Source organism: Natator depressus, chromosome 5, assembly GCF_965152275.1.
Source record: "Natator depressus isolate rNatDep1 chromosome 5, rNatDep2.hap1, whole genome shotgun sequence".
NCBI classification, from domain to species: domain Eukaryota; kingdom Metazoa; phylum Chordata; order Testudines; family Cheloniidae; genus Natator; species Natator depressus.
The window spans coordinates 46,364,260-46,381,704 of record NC_134238.1 but is presented as its reverse complement, the minus strand read 5'-3'; the positions used below and the strand labels follow the sequence as shown (position 1 = coordinate 46,381,704).

The 17,445-nt window shown below is 42.1% G+C and overlaps 1 protein-coding gene and 1 pseudogene across 2 annotated transcripts in view; both read left to right on the top strand.

The window, feature by feature from the left end:
• Positions 1 to 17,445, top strand: part of SV2C (synaptic vesicle glycoprotein 2C) — a 201,253-nt gene that overhangs the window by 75,918 nt on the left and 107,890 nt on the right. The window lies entirely within an intron of this gene.
• Positions 6,339 to 6,472, top strand: LOC141988314 (U1 spliceosomal RNA; annotated as a pseudogene).

Sequence of the window (17,445 nt, the reverse complement as noted above, 5' to 3'; positions counted from 1 at the left end):
TTTGTGGTAAATTATACCCGGGTTGACACTGCGTGGGGTCCGAGACAAAATAATTATTTGTCACTTTCTCTGTGGATCATGAAGCTTGTGACGTGTCCTCTACCGTCAATCCCTCACCTGGTAAATTTATCCATAACTGGCGCTATGAGGACAGACAATCATGGTAGATTAAATAAGTCTTTAATTAATGGTAGATGTGGCATGTCACACAATTTTTGTCACAAGCTTTGCTATGCTTTTCTCTCTGGAAACACTTGGGGGGGAGCAATATTGCAGAAAACCAGTAACCAGGGTACAGGAATCGATGTAAGTGTGCAGGAAATAATATGCATGGTGCAATTAAATTGTATGTCGATCATCTTTGTGTGAGATGAGCAAGCCCATTTTGGAGTGCAGAACTCCACTGCTGAATAACAGAGTGCCAAGGCTGAAGTGCATAACATTTGGGCATTGGCACCCCATGTCATTCCAGCCAGTTTTCTGAGCAGGTTGCTGTGCGTTTTGACCTTAGTTGCTGTCTTTGTAAGATGGTCACAATATGTGAGAGTTCTATACAACTTGATGCCTAGATAGATCAGGTGTGAATCATACTTTATTTGCTGACCATTGAGAACTATATTCAGCTCTCTGCCCGCTTGCGCATAATGTAAGCAGAAGACACTTGACACAGTCTTACTTCTACTTGGTATCACACACCACTGATGACAATAATCGGTCATAGACGCCATATCTGCATTCAGAACACACTTGAGTGTGACTGAGTGCTGAGGCATATGTCATCTGCATAAACAAACTTGCGAGACCCAGTATATGGTAGATCATTTGAATGTAAGTTGAATAATGTTGCAAATAATACTGATCCTTGTGGGAGGCCGTTCTTCTGGTGCCTCCATGTATTTTTTCTATCACCAATATGCAAGTGGAAATGGCGATTTCTCAGAAACGGAGCCATTGGACATACTAACCAACTTGGCATAGTTCTAGACGATTTCACCAAGAGGCCCATGTGCCAAACTGTATTGTATGCTGCTGTCAGGCCAAGGAAAACTGAACCAGTCTTCAGCTTATGTTGGAATCCAATTTCGATGAAAGTTGTAAGTTCCAGCACTTGATCACATGTACTATGACCATGGAGAAAACGAGCTTGCTCTGATGACAGCATGCCTTCCACAGGTGGTGAAATTCTTTGTGAAATCAGATACTTAAGCACATTAAAGCAGACGTTTAGAAGTGAAATTTGTCTGTAGCTCAAAGACAAGTGTAAATCTTTCACAGGTTTCATCAAGGCAATGACCTTCGCTTGGTGCCAGATTCTAGACAGTCTAGATTCCCACATAATTCTGTTGAAAAACCAAATGAGCCATTCCTGAGCATGAGGACCCAGATGTTTCATGAATTCAGGTGCAATTTCATCATATCCAGGAACTGTACATGTTTTTAAATCATTCAGCACTTTATCCAGTTCCAGACTAGTGAATGGCTCCATCTTACTATCGGTTGAATTGCTCCTTAGGAAACACTGCCACTCATCATGTACCTGTCATTTGACAACTCTGTTAACAGGAGCTTTGGTGACCTTCAACAGATGACTGGCAATCTGATTTGGAGTAACTGCTGGCCTGCTTTGTGCACAGAGACATTGAGCCACACCTAGTCAACGAATTAAGCTCCAACTCTTCCTGCTTGATGGGGTAAAGTATGTATAGAAAATTCTACTCAACCAAGAGACTGAGGGGTAGAAGAATTGGTAAAACTCTATAACCATTCCCTGACTATCACTAAAGGTGCTGTAGTACTAAAGCACCCCCTCTCACCTTGCCATCCACACATATTCCTTTGGTTCTCAGATAACCTGCAACATAAGAAGCAGGAAGGAAGGAAGAAAACTTGATCAGAACTGGAGAAAAATGCAGACTGGTTCAGGCAAACTCATACCCTAAGAATTCATTTGAACTTATGCAACTGCTGTGATGGAAGCTAAAAGAACCTAATTCTGATCACTCATAGAGGCAGCAAAGTCCTGCCTTTCAGACGTCTTCTGGGCGGTACTCACTTTGTAAATCCAAACTTCTCTGCAGTAATATCCAGAACTGAATGTCTCTCATTGTGGGGAATTACCATCCTTTTTTGTCAGACTAGACGACCTGCATCTGAAATGACCTTGCTAATTTCCAGAAACAACAAACCAGACCCAAGACTGGAAATACAGTGCTCCATTCTCAAAATTTGGACAACAAGGAGTGATGGAAGCAATTACAGCAATCAGGGCTACCACCTGGAACTCTGTTCCTTGCACTTAGGCAATATCTATGGCTTCTGCAGACAGTTGTGTCCTATTACCTCCTTTCCACACTCTTGCAGTTTTATAATTGTGACAGAAACTTAGCATCATTCTGAGACTTGTAACACAAGCTAATTGAGACACTAGCTAAAAATAGCCTTCAACACCACTTTCTCTGCCTACAACAACCTGGTTCAATGCCAATGAATTTTAGGCCAGGACTAAGACTGCACAAGCTACTCTCATGAATGACCTCCTCCTGTCTAAAGACAGGCGATGTACATTGTACTCAGCCTTCTGGACCTCTTGGCAATATGTGATACTGTCAACTACCAACTTCTTGTATCCCAGCTCTAAGAGGTTGTAAGAATGAATGTGTCTCAGGCAGAACTCAACTGAGAGCATCTACCCTGTATCTTAAATGCAGTAACATTGTGGATCAGTAATAGGAGGCCTATATTGCAATGCAGTTCTTCATAAAAACACATGTAATAGAAGTTGCTACTAACTCGCCTAACAAATAAGCAGCTTCCTAAGATGTTAACAATCATGCAGAGCTAGAGATATCTGTAGTGCCTGTTGATGTCCCATGTTCATTATATTCAATCTTCTCTGAGGGTACAGCTACACTTCAAGCTGTAGGTGTAATTTCCAGCTCGAGAAGACACAACCATGCTGTCTCTGATCAAGGTAGGGCACAGAAAACAGAAGTCTACCTGTCATGGTGTGCGCAGCAGGAGGGGCAAGCTGTCCCAAGTATGTGCCTCAGGTTTCAGACGGGATTGTGCTTGTTCCCCTCCTAAGGCTCATGGCATGGCAGCTACACTTCTATTTTTAGTCTGCTAGCTTGAACAGAACTAATGCAAGTATATCTCCTTGAGCTGGAAATTAACCTCCATCTTGAAGTCTTAGCTGTATTAGCTTAGTTGCTGTATTAGCAAAGATAAAAACGTATAAAGGCTATTAGCCTTCGTGCTTCTGAATTTAAAGCCAACCACTAACTAGCAGAGGTGAGGAAGAAATTCCTTCCATATACATGTTATTGCATAATTATAGGCTGTGTTTTACACCTTCCTCTAAAACATCTGGTATTGATTCGTTATGACCATAACTATGTTCCTGTTTTGGGGCATGAAGGATGGCTCTAGCCCTACCATACATCCTTGTCTTGCAGCTGTAGTCAGCTGAGCCAATTCTTTTCTCAGTCCCTAGGCTCAATCAAGACCAGCCTATGGTAGGGTTCCATTGTTGTGGAACTCCTTTGTGAGTCCTTTGCTGGCTGCCCTTAGAGCACACGGTGAGTCCCATTTACTTCATTTCAGTTGGCTTGTGACTATTCTCCCTTCTCTTGATTTTGCTTCTGCCCCCTTGCTCCTCCCCCCAATTTGTTTCTTCTGATTCCTATAACAGGTTAGGACTTGATCCTCTTGGGGATGGTGTGGGTATTGGTCTCTTTTATTTCTGCCTGATCCTGTAATATTTTTTATTTGTACTGGGGGCCATCTTAGCGTGGTGTTTGTGTTTAGTTGGCTTTTCTTTTGATGTACAGTGCGTGGCTGCGTCACAATAGCAATTCTGTAAATGGATTACATGTATCAGTAAAGTGTCTGTGTTAAGCCATTAGCAGAAGATTGGGATACTATAGTTATAGACTTCTGTTTACCTGAACTTGATCCAGGCCGGTCTGTTTCTGATCATGGTTCCTTTCACCCAATTTCTAAAAGACCTAAACAGCTTTGCAAGATAGATCTGTCAAGCTACTTGCTCTCTCAGTTTCCCATCTACACTGATCAACTGAGCGTGATCTTTGTTTTGCTCAGGTTAATTTTTAATCTTATTTTCCTGACTTTTTCATGGTTGAGCTCCTCTATCACCTATTATAGTTCATCAGTATTTTCTTAGAACACAGTGATTTTGCCTGTGAATCTGATGTGGTTTTCACCTGCTTTCCGTATATGTGAAGCCCCTATTTTGGTCCTGACTGTCTACAGCTGTTTTGTAGACATGCCTGAAAGCAGTTGAAAGAGGTGGTGTAGGTTTGTTTTGCTCTTCTTTCTGTCGCTAAACTAGAAGTCTTTCTAGTTAAGTGTCTGGTATTCACTTTTTTATTTAGCATGGGAAAGAAGTCTGTTTTGAAAAATGTTTTCTGAAAGCCATCTTCTCTTTAATGGTTTAAATCCAGTGCTGCAATGAATCAGTTACAGTATTTGGTAAAGAGGCATTAGGTTAAATATATTCCTCAAGGGCCAGATGTATCCCTGGTGCAGCTCCATTGAGCTGACTATAATTGATTCACTGAGCTCCAAGGAATTACTCTAGGGATGAGTTTGGCCCTTTGTCTGCATTCTCATGTTTTAGTGATATGTCAGTCCTCTGCTCCTCAGGCCTTGCATCCTTTGTGCTGATAATAAGTGACTTCTCCATTTACCGCTCTGTTCATTTTCTTCACTGCTTGCTTGTTTTTCATTTAACTCTTTTTATACCTTTAGAAGTACACTGTATGTCCTGAAAATGGCATTCTCTTGAGGTGGAAGTAAGATTTGAACTGTAGAGCCCTTTACAGTTAAATCATTCCCTTTGTGAATTAGACAGAGCTGTGAGGCACATAGGTTTATTTATGGTGGCGGCCTCAGGCTTCAGAGCCTAGACTCTCCCTGGCTCACTAAGTGTGTTCAATATAAAGGTACTAGGGAAATGGACTTCAGAAGATTTGAATCAGATGGAGAGCATTATAGCACCTTGAAAGACTTGTTACAGAGCCCATTAATGTTGCTGTTTAGTGCTGTTAGTGAGACATTTGTACTTCCTTAAACCTTTTCTTTTGGTAGCATTCTAACACTGACAGCATAAAACTCAAAAACATTCCCAAAATAAATGAAACACAATAACAAAAAGATATGAAAATACTTACGGCAATGTTCTGTGAGAATAATATTTTAAAATAGCAGTGATTTGGCTATGTAATGTCTCCTAGTCCAGGGTAACCGAGACTTTCTTGGTTAGGCTTACGCCCATATTTTTCTTCTTTATACCTTACGAAAACATTTTGAATGTTCATATATTTGTTGTTCACACTTATTTTATGGCCCACTCCTTGAAATCTAGTTCACTATTTAACATAATTTTGTATTAATTTTCCAAGTAATAATATGGTAAACAATATGAAGCATGACAAACTATACTTCAAAGACTGTGAGATCCATAAAGAGCTCTTTGAATGTTACTGGGGAAAAATGACCCTCAAGATCAGGGGTCTCAAACATGTGGCCCACGGGCTGCATCCCTGCGCCCACCCCCCCAGCATTTACCTAGAGCGGCTCCAGCCTGGTGCGCACCGGGGGCAGGGTAGGCTCCCTTCCTGCCTGCCTGCCTTGCCCCCGCGCCACTCCGGGAAGTGGCCAGGTCCTGGGGCGGGGGGGAGGGGGCACAGGGGTCTGTGTATTGCCTGGCCGCTCCTCCAGGTACCTCCCCCGAAGCTCCCATTGGCTACGGTTCCCAGTCCCCAGGAGTCAGGGGACAGGCCAGGGACCTTCCTCTCTGGTGGGACCCACAGTCCAGGACAACTCGTCCTGTATCCAATAGGGAATTGGGGGGATGGGGGGAACCCAGGCCTGCCCTCTACTCAGGGTTCCAGCCCAGGGCCCTGTGGATCACAGCTGTCTACAGTGTTTCTTGTAACAGCTGTGTGCCAGCTACAACTCCCTGGGCTACTTCCCCATGGCCTCCTCCCGACATCTTCTTTATCCTCACCACAGGACCTTCCTCCTGATGCCAGACAGCATTTGTACTCCTCAGTCCTCCAGCAGTACGCCCTCTCACTCTCAGCTCCTTGCATGCCCCTCCCTGACTGAAATGAGGTCCTTTTTAAACCAGGTGCCCTGATTAGTCTGCCTGTCTTAATTTATTCTAGCAGCTTCTTAATTGGCTCCAGGTGTCCTAATTAGCCTGCCTGCCTTAATTGGTTCCAGCAAGTTCCTGATTGTTCTGGAACTGCCCCTGTTACCTTACCCAGGGAAAAGGGACCTGCTTAATCTGTGGCTAATATATCTGCCTTCTATCACTCTCCTTGCAGGGGAGATACCATGATCACGAAGGTGGTTTTCCCAGGGTGGCCCCTGCGATTTCCCCAAATGCGGGAAACTCAACTGCCTAATTTGTGGTAGTGGGGGACTGCATTCGCGCTCTCCCCTGGAAAAAAAAATCACTTTCCTGTAGCCATCTGGCCCGATCTTTTCACAGTGTATACCATGTTATGTGTGCATATTAGCAAAGTCAGAGTGCGTCCTGCACTTGGAGCCAAAGGTGGTGAGGTTTGTGGTGCTTTTTAGGGCTTGTCCACACGGGGAAGTTATTGAACAGCAAGCCAGGGTATAAATTTAGAGTGCCCTAGCTGCACCACACTACCTCCCCATGTGGACATTTTTCCTGCACAATAAAAGTATCTTTGAGTGGTTTCGCTTGGTACACTTCAAGGCGTATTACACTAAAGCGCACAAATAATAAGAGAATTAAGTAGAAATTTCTTTTCCTCACTACAGACTTCTGTAGATTTGTTCAAAAATTCTGTAGAAAGATTATTATTGTCTGTTTAAATCCTGTTTGACTTGCCTGCATAGAGCATATCATTGAGTTTCCTTTTTATGTTAAAATTAGTATGAAAATAAGCAATTTTTTTCATGCTTTGAAAATATTATTTATTATTGTAGCACCTACAAGCCCCAGTCATGGACCAGGACCCAATATAAATTTATCAAGATTTCAAAAATTACATATGAGTTAATTCAAGAATGTTTGCAGTACTCTGTGTATTGTACTGTAGTTTTGGGTTTGTTTGGAATTTCTTCAGTGTTATTGTAGAACTCCTTTCGTGCTGAGAAATCATTACCAGTGAATTATCAAAGACCTCCATCAGCTACGACTCTGAACAGTAAACAGATTGTCGTTGCAGTTTTACAGGGCAAATGCCTGAGAAACTTTATTGATACATGGAGCCAAGAGACACCAACCATCAAGTTTCACCTCTTAAAACTACTTAAAAGCTTAAGTTTCACTTAAAAAGTACTTGCTTACAAAATCAGACATAAAAAGACAAAAGTGTTACAGCACACTGTTACTGAAAAATTCCTTACTTTCTGATTTTTACCATATAATTATAAAATAAATTGATTGGAATATAAATATTGTACTTACATTTCAGTGTATAGTATACAGAGTAGTATAAACAAGTCATTGTCTGTCTGAAATTTTAGTTTGTACTGACTTCGCTAGTGCTTTTCATGTAGCCTGTTGTAAAACTAAGCAAATATCTAGATGAGTTGATGTACCCCCTGGAAGCCCTATGTGTACCCACAGCGGTACGTGTACCCCAGGTTGAGAACCACTGTACTAGAGGACAGGGCCCCCCAATGTGCCAGATACTGTACAAACATAAAACATTTGTACACACATTTGTATTTGGATTGAAAAAATTGCTGTGCATTTTTTATAATCCTAATTTCGTTAAGATTTGTGGCTAATAGACATTACTTGTTAGAATTATTTTCACAATTGTCAAGTGCATGTGAAAGCAGGAAAAACCTGGATGTTTGTAAATACGTAACATATTTAGCAGGATAAAAAAACCCCTCAAAGTGACTGTGTAATTAAATATTAGCACTAGACAGTTCCAAATTGCTGACCTAAGGCTATAATTAATTGTCTTCCTCTGCAGATGTCATAAAAGGGAATGCAGAAGAAGTAGATTAGATTAGAGAATGGTAATAGAGGAAAAGACTGATGTTCAGTACTGCTTTGGGATTTGCATATATTGTAAGTTAGATAGGCGCAATCATTTAGCGTATAAGTGTATGAAACAAAATGAATACAGATGGGGACATGGCCAGATTTTGATTAGAGGGAAGCTGTTGCCCCTCTCTAAGGACCTACTCCAACCCTTAGGCATGTGCCTTATTTGACTAGTGAGAGGAGTCTCACTGACTTCAAGGATTGTTGGGAGTACCATATATCATCTTGAAGGGAAGAAGAATGAGGACGGGAAGTTTTAGTCCTTCCATCCATATCCCAAATTACCTGTCAGCAACTGACTTCCCCTCACTTTGCCAAATGAAAAAAGCCTTTTGCAGTGTTTGCATGAAAAAGTGTTTTGAGGAAGGAGGAAACTAGTTCACAGATGGTTTGTGTCTGCAGGAGGGTCAGGTTGTGGCAAGAGGGTCAGACACTGGAGTTAGAATTCGGACATCCTTCTCCCTCTGTTTAAGGTTCTTTGAATGCAGCTCATATGCGAAGGTGAGCAGTGCAATATGATGAGTAGACCTGAAGAGCTAGTATTCTGAATACACAGGGAAATGGGGAGTAGCATGGGTTTGAATGTGAAGTTCTTGTTCTACTATTTCTAGAGTAATTACAGTTGTGCTTATATTTGTTCTTTCCTTAAAGGTGTAAAACCTTTTGTTTTAATTAGATCATGTTATGAACAATTTAATTAGAAGCTATGTTTGTCTCAGGGAAACTGCTGTGTGGGTTATACTTCTCTCCACGGTCTCTCTGATCAGGCAGACCAAGTACAGGCAAGAATCAAATAAAGTAGTGAAAGATTATAATCTTTGCATTCTATGTACACTTTTAATCAGGGTTAAAACAAAGATAGATCTGGGTATTTCTATTCATTATGCTAGACATGGCACTTAAATTCTTTGGTATTTATATTTATATTTCCATAATGGTAGCTTGCAAGAAGTCCCTTGTGTGAATAAATACAACAATAAGTAAAGTATTGTGTGTTTCTACATAACAGCTAACTTTCTCTTACTTGGAACCATTTTAGGATTTTGTGTCTAGGAACTTATTTTCCAAAGTACAAATAATCTTATTTTAAAGAAAGGGGTCACTTTTTACTAAGAGGCTGCTTCTAATTTTTTGAATTACTTTCGTCACTCAGTCTAAAGCAATTAAAAAAGGGAAATTGATGAAATCGGCACACGTTTAGGGGAGCTGCCATACGCTAAATATACTAAAGCAAACGCTGGTTTAACAGGAGGACATAGCACCACTGATTAACTGTATTATTTTACTGCATGCTAGTCTACTTTACTGTTATACCACTTAATGCAATGTGTATTTAGGGCCAGATTTTCAAAAGAGCTCAAAGCTCACTTAGGCACCAAAATAAGTGGTCAGATTCTGGGTGCTGAAATCTTTGGAAAATCTAGCCATAAGTGTCACAATGGGAGCCGCTGAGTGCTGAGCACTTTTGAACATCTAGCCTCGGATGTCCCAAATGTGTGCACATGATGTAGACACTCTCTAGACCACTGGTTCTCAATTTGTGGTCTGCGGATGCCTGGGGCTCTGCAGACCATGTCTAATATTTCCAAAGGGGTCCGCACCTCCAATTGAAATTTTTTATGGGTTTGCAAATAAAAAAAGATTGAGAACCACTGGTCTAGACTAAATGTCCCTTTAGATGCCGATCATCAACTGAATTATTTCACAAAATGTGCTCTCCACAGCCTCCATGTGGTGAGTCCTTGTCCAGGTTGCTGGAGGAAAGAGGGTTGAGTGGGGTTGGGTTTTTTGCCTCCTTGAAGGGCACCTTCCTACTATAACAGGTAGTAGAGGGGAAGTGTGGGGAAGGTTCACAGGGAAGAAGAAAAATGGAAGCAGCTGGGCTGGGGGTATTTATATCCTGTGCAGTTTGAGAATTTGGCAAACCAGGCCCTCTTTTACCTGGATTGGGCTGGCAACAAAAGCAGCAGGCATGGGGGCAAAGGGGAGCCTGAGCCAGAGGAAGAAGGGGAGTGGCTCGTGGTAGGGGTAGGGGAACTGACCAGGCTCCTCTTACTGCAGAGAAGTGATTGGGTGTCTCCTTGGGGTCAGAGGGCTGGCTGGGGCTCCCCATACCATAGAGGAGGGCCTATTTGGGGGACAAGATGGCTGCCTGGGTGTGGCAGCTAGTATGGAAGCCCTCGGGTGAGTGGAGCAGCATGGCTGGCTGTTCACAGAGCTGTGTGGCCCCTCTTACGGGGGAGTGGGGAGACAGTATGACTGGCTGGGTATGGGAATGAGAATAGGGGAAGTACAGGGACATTCCCAGAGTTTGGAATGTCTTTCCTGGGATTCCCCAAGACTTAGAGTCTGGCCATTAAGGGGTGGGCAAGTAACACTCTGGGCACTCTCCAGACTATGCAGGGGTGCAGGACTGGGATGCAGGCAGCATCCAGCTGAGCATGGGATTCCCCAGTAGACCCAATATTATCAATCAAACACCTCTGATCCAACTCAGGGGGGGAATTTAGGGACATATTTGGGAACCAAAGCTCAAGGTGGCTGCAGTCAGGACTCCAAATAAAATTGGGGACCAGAATTGGGAAAACTGAGGCATAGGTCAAGACTCCCGCTGAAAAGGGGGACCCAAATTATGGGAAACTGTGGTATGGTTTGGAATGGTGGTGGCCAAGACTCCAGAAAAAACTGGGGGATGAGCTGAGGAAAACTTTGAGGCGTGGCTCAGGCTCATGGGTCAGGCATGGCTACAACCAATAGTGCAGCTGAAACTGGGGATCAAAATTGGGCAAATTGAGGCACAGCTTGGGATGGACTTGGCCAAGAAGCTAGCTGAGATGGGGAAATCAAAACTGGGGGAAAACGGAGGTGCAGGTTGGGATAGCTGCAGCCAAGATTTCAACAGAACTGAGGGATCAAACTAGGAGAAATGGGCACAGGGAGGGGGTGGCTGCAGCCAAGATCTAGAAGGTACTGATTAGGGAAACTGAGGTACAGCTCAATGTGGCAGCCAATAGACAGTGAAAGTGATTTGGGAAGATGTAAGGGGGTCAAATTGCTACTCAGAGCTACATGGGCTTTTGGGCAGATTCAGGAATTGTTCTGTGGGGTGACAATTATTTGGGCCTGACATGTTGCAGCACAGTGTGTGTGTGTGTGTGGGGGGGGATGATGAAGACTTGATGGGTCAGTAAGTCCAGGGGGTCTGTGAATAGCTAGGTGGCTATATTCGTATGTACCCAAGGGGGGTTGGTAATTCTTCACTGGGACCTCTTACTGGGCATCTCAGTTATTCAGGGAGGACAGGGTACGCCTGTCTGCTGGGGGAATGGATATAATTATGTCTGATATTAACCCCATGGGGGTGGGAGGAGGCAGCCCGGCATCATTGCTGGGGTCTCCATGTGGCAGATGTGGCAGTTACTGTTATGGAAGGGATACAGTTATCAGATAAAACAGTTTAGAAAGGATTTGAAGGAAAGCATCTCTGAAGGGAGCTGAGTAAGAGGTTAGTTGAGGCTCCTACAACTAGACCAGCGAGAAGCCAGTGCCCCTCCTTTATAACCCCCTTAATCTCAGATGAGGGAAGGGCAGTGGGGTCCCAGCCATCCAGTGGCTGGGACCAGGCTGGGGATTATATGGAAATGATTAAGGACAGGATGATGACATTCATTGTACAATTATTGTTGGGTATGCCCTGATATTTTAGGTGAGTAATGTGGCAATCTAATTAAACCACATCCATTGCCTCCTCCTTCCTGTCTTTCTTCTGGTGTGGCCGGGCAATAATTGTTTTCATCACTGCTTGCTTTTCATTGCCCTTCCAATGCAGACATTTCAATCCATGTTCTGGAGGAAAGAAGAGTCTGGGGAAAGCACTTTTGCAGATTATTTGTAGTATGTTTAGAAAGACAGTCCCTAATCTGAAGAGGAAAGACACAAAGCATGTATTTTGTATCTGTTATGCATGTGTTTAACAGGAAAATCCTTGGAGTGTGGTGCATTCCCAGTGTGCAAAAAAAAAAAAAAAAAAAAAAAAAGTGAAGCAAATTGTTATTACTTTAAAAACAAAGACAGCAGGTGAGCATGTTAATTTTAGCATGGGATTAGTTTGTTTTCTACTGCCACTGAGTTGTTTTCAAGGGTTCTCTACCAGATAACTGTGTGTGCTTGGACTGCGTAACACTTCATTGAGGAAATCAAATCATTATTCAGGGTGCAACACTTGTAGTCTTTGTATTTTAAAGCAATATTTATTTTCCTGAAAAAAATTGTCATTAGGGGGTCTCTGAGACCAGTGTCTAACCTAATATGCTTGTCAGATAGCAACAGCACATGTGTTCTTTAAAGGCTTGATTCTTATCTCAGATCCATAAGTGCATAGTACCAAAAAATGGAACAAGCTATGGTACCAGCTGCAGTGTGCTCAAATGTGCGATTACCAGAATTCTGTCTTCCACATGACATGTTAGGTCTTAAGGTATACATTTATCTACGGTGGTGCTTTTAAAGTTCCTGAGAAAGGGAGCGTGGGTTGTCCAAAAGAGGGATGTTTTACACATTATTTTTTGGACATCTAAAATTTTTTATGAAATGTATCAAATGCACTAAGTGATTTATAAAGCAAATAAAAGAGAGATGCTCTTCCCTAAGCCATTTACAATGTTGTTATTGACATGAAGTGACAAACAAAAGCAATGAACTCTTGGATATACGTGGAATGGGGAAAAGGGAGGATGGAGGTTAAAATGATGTGGTTATCTGATTGGCTTGGCTTGGCTTGTTTAGCCTAACTAAAAGAAGGTTGAGGGGAGATATGATTGCTCTCTATAAATATATCAGAGGGATAAATACCGGAGAGGGAGAGGAATTATTTAAGCTCAGTACCAATGTGGACACAAGAATAAATGGATATAAACTGGCCACCAGGAAATTTAGACTAGAAATTAGACAAAGGTTTCTAACCATCAGAGGAGTGAAGTTTTGGAATAGCCTTCCAAGGGAAGCAGTGGGGGCAAAAGATCTATCTGGCTTTAAGATTAAACTCGATAAGTTTATGGGGGAGATGGTATGATGGGATAACATGGTTTTGGTAATTAAATATTCATGGTAAATGGGCCCAATGGCCTGTGATGGGATATTAGATGGGGTGGGATCTGAGTTACCCAGGAAAGAATTTTCTGTAGTATCTGATGAATCTTGCCCATATGGTCAGGGTTTAGCTGATAGCCATATTTGGGGTCGGGAAGGAATTTTCCTCCAGGGCAGATTAGAAGAGGCCCTGGAGGTTTTTCGCCTTCCTCTGTAGCATGGGGCACGGGTCACTTGCTGGAGGATTCTCTGCTCCTTGAAGTCTTTAAACTATGATTTGAGGACTTCAGTAGCACAGATATAGCTGTGAGGTTCTTTGCAGGAGTGGTGGGTGAAATTCTGTGGCCTGCGTTGTGCAGGAGGTCAGACTAGATGATCATAATGGTCCCTTCTGACCTAAATATCTATGAATCTATGTTATATGATGGTTCTGCTACATCAATTGTTCGGTAGAATTTTGTATCTCCCTTGTTGCTTTCACTGCTTATTGTGGACATTGCAGAAGAAAATTAGTTTTGAGGAGTGCTTGAAAGAAGAGAGGAAGTGGACTTGGTTGTCTGGGGTTGGAAGTGTGTTCTGTGTAAAGGGGGCCATACAGAAGGAGATGCAAAAAAAGAAAGGAGGGGAAGACAGGAAGGTGCTTTGAAACTGGGTATCATTGACAGAAATATAAATGAAAGCTGACTAGGGAGGAATTATGTAGGACCTTATGAGATGGCAAAATAGGAACTAGGGGAGGGATTCAGAGGGGAGTGACATGGGGTGAATGACAGCTGAGAAAGATGATCTTCACAGCTGTATTTTGAATGCAGTTCAGGGAAGCGACGTGGGTAAGAGACAGGCTAAAGCAGAGTTAATGGCCAGGGTATGGACAATGGTTTTAACTATTGAGACAAAGAGGAAGGTTTATATTCTTGGAATTGCAAGACTTGGAAACTGTGTGTCTTCATGAGGAGAAGAGAGATGAGTCTATCATGAGATCCCAAGTTTGTGACATCTGAGTGATGGGGATCATGGTGGTGGTATCCACGGCAATAAAAAATGATAGAGGAAGGATGGAGAAGAAGAATAAGCTCTGCTTAGGTCTGCCCTATTGTGCCTTTTTATGCACTACAAAGAAAGATGTATGTTTAATAAAGCACACACTATTTGCCTGAGAAGCAAAGGGACAAAAAGATTTCCAAAAAACCCATACACCCAATCCATCCTACCATCCTCAAGAATAAATCTGGGAAAAGAGGTGAATTGTGCACCATGGGCCTTCCTACACTTGAAATGCTACAGCAACTAACCTCAACAAGCATGGAAAGCTGTGGTCTCTGACAGCCTGGACTCAAATCATTTAGGGCTTCAAGAATAAAATTCAACCAATTGAGCTGCTCCCTGAAATAGATATAGTGACAAAGCAGTTGTCAAAATAGGTCTAATATGTTTCCTACAGCTAATGCTATTAAGCAGGAAAACCATCACGTTTTCCTCCATTTGTGATTTCCAAGTAAGCTTCAAGAGTAAGCCCATCTAAAGGGTAATGCAATAATCCCCTACATGTAAGAGACAACTCAGGTAATTGTTCCAAATCATCCACGGAGATTTCTTAGAAACCAGAAATACTTGAGCCATACCCTCTACCCCAGCTATGAACTGTGTATATGCTAGTTAAGAAAACCCCATCTTTACAGTATAAAAAGATACTAACAGATGTAATAAAATCACTGGGTGTGGACTCCTTGCCCATCACTAGGAAATCATCAACCAGTGAGAGTAGTGCAGGCTCCATGCCATTCCTCGGTCAAATTCTAAATAGAAAAGGATCAAGGAAATCTGATGACACTAAAAGATTCCAGAGTTAACTCCCTTGCCATATTCCCAATCTTCCCCCAAAAAGGAAGTTGAGAGGCGCACTGGTAATTAGGAAGATTACCAGCATTGAGAGAGATCTGGAGAAGGCACCTAACTGCTGCTTTTTTGAGGGAGGCTAGCACTCTGCCTTCACACCAGGAGGGTTACCAATCTCAGGGCTGAGCAACAATGGACCTGTCATATGTGTACAGGCCTTTTGGCACTCATGGAGGAGACCCTCTTGGGCCAAAAACATCCTGTCCCTATTTTATATTTGGCAAAAAGCTAAGTAGCTGTAGAAAAGCTGGACCATTGGTACAGGACACCATTAATGATTAAGGGAGGCTACTTTCCTCGTTCCCAACTTGACTAGCCTGAGGAAGGACCAATATTCTTTTTGACCCAGATAACTGGAGGATAGAAAACTCATTATCCTGCTGACGGAATAAGAAAGGCTGGTTCCTTTTCAATAAAGCTGAGAGACAGGAACAGCTCCACAAGAGCAGACTGCTCAGGAGGACACAGGCCAAATGTTTCTGTTTAAGTGGTGCGTTAATCTGGATATGATGTGTACATGAAAGACGTATGACTCTCAGACTTGAGAAGTTAATGTTTTGTTTGCGTCACTGAGAATGAATAAATACAAATCCTGGAAATGGAGGCCATGTTTATATAAAAAAAATGTACTGAGACCTGTTTATTCCATGGTGACAAGTCTTGAATATTTCACATGATCCATGATTATTTATGTACTTGTTTCTGAACCAGGATAGAAGGGTCATCTTTCATAAGTGCAAAATATCACATGCATTTTCTGGAATAGACAATGTGACCCTCTTAAATGTATACTTCAGGGAGTTCTCAGCCTACTGGTGATTTTACAGTTCTTATAGCTAACTCAGAGTTCTAAATGCAAAATCAACCCTCAGAGACATCATCCGACATTGGCTATTCTGTAGAGCAGTGGTCTCCAAAGTTTTTGGCTCGCACACCCCTACGGTGAAGACCGGAAGACCATTCGCAGATGCACTGCCGACGGAAGAAGAATGAAAGACCTGCTGGAGGGGAACACCAGCTGTGGACGTGCAGAGCTGCCGCCGAAGAAAAAAAATGGTGGAGTGCTGTCCGGCAGTGCTCCTGCTGCCGTGCACCCCCTGGGATCATCTCGCGCAACCCCCTGGGGTGCGCGCACCCCAGTTTGGAGACCACTGCTGTAGAGGATATTGGATTTACAAACAGTGAATGGATAATGCTTATCTCTATATTATTATTCATTATCCAATTCCAAGAGGGGGAGCAGGACTTTCTAACTAATAACTTGCTCCCAGCTATTCTCCTTTTAAGCACCTGTTCTGTATAGGACATATAATAGGGCAGCAGCCATTAGTGGGTGATATCCAACCAGAAATTTTGATAAGGATGTGGGAGGTGGAGAGAAGGAACAGAAGACAGGTTAAAACAAGCAGCAAAAACAAAATAAAAATCTGATTTGACCTGGGCAGAGATCAAGGACAGTCACTGCCTTTACCAGTCAGATTTAGTTTGTTGGATAGCACTCTCTAAGACTGCAAACTAGGGTTTATAATTGTACTGTGATTTCGCACAAACTGTTCTGACTTTTGAGTTATGTTTCACTAAACTGTTAAGTTTCTCACAGTCAAACTCAAGATCTTTTTAATCAGTGTAACAGGATAATGTATGTATCTTGCATGAAATGGTAATGTCAGTGTTGAGATAGTTTTGCTAAATGTGTGTGACTGAAATGTCATTTGTCTGATTCACATTTGTGAAATAATGGGACACTGTAAGGTCCCATTTGGCCAAAAATGTGCATATAGGTATGTGTGTATTTTACAAAACCTGAGACTAATAAGTGTTGATGTGAAATGTAACATACAAACTGAAATAAAATACCCTTGCAGCATTGTCTGAGTGCATTAGAACCTGAAAATGAAATTGACTAGAAATGAACTATGCTATTTTCATTGTCCAAGTAGAGAGAAGTGCAAGGAGTAAAAACAAAAAAAAACCCCTAGATTTCTGAAAGCTATTAACATTAACTTGTCAATTTTTATACTCTAAGATGATGACAGTCCTGTAGGTAAAGATTTTTTTAAATATGATTTTTATCCTGACAGTTTTCCTTTTCTTTAGTTGAAGTGAATTTACTGGTGAGTTTGAAGGGTCCAATTTTTTAATCGATATCATACACGTCATTGTAAATTTAAAACAGCATCACTTTATTATAATATCCACAAAGAATTTTTTCACTGTGTTATTTTAATGTGTTTGGCCATGTTTAAAAAGTTCTTTTAAAGCAGTGTTGTTCAAGTGTTGTCTTTTGTTTAGGACAATACTATTTGAGGAACGCACAGACCAGGAGTAGCCAAACTTACTGACCCCCAAGCTGCATACAATAATCTTCAGAAGTTCGAGAGCCACAAGATACGCAC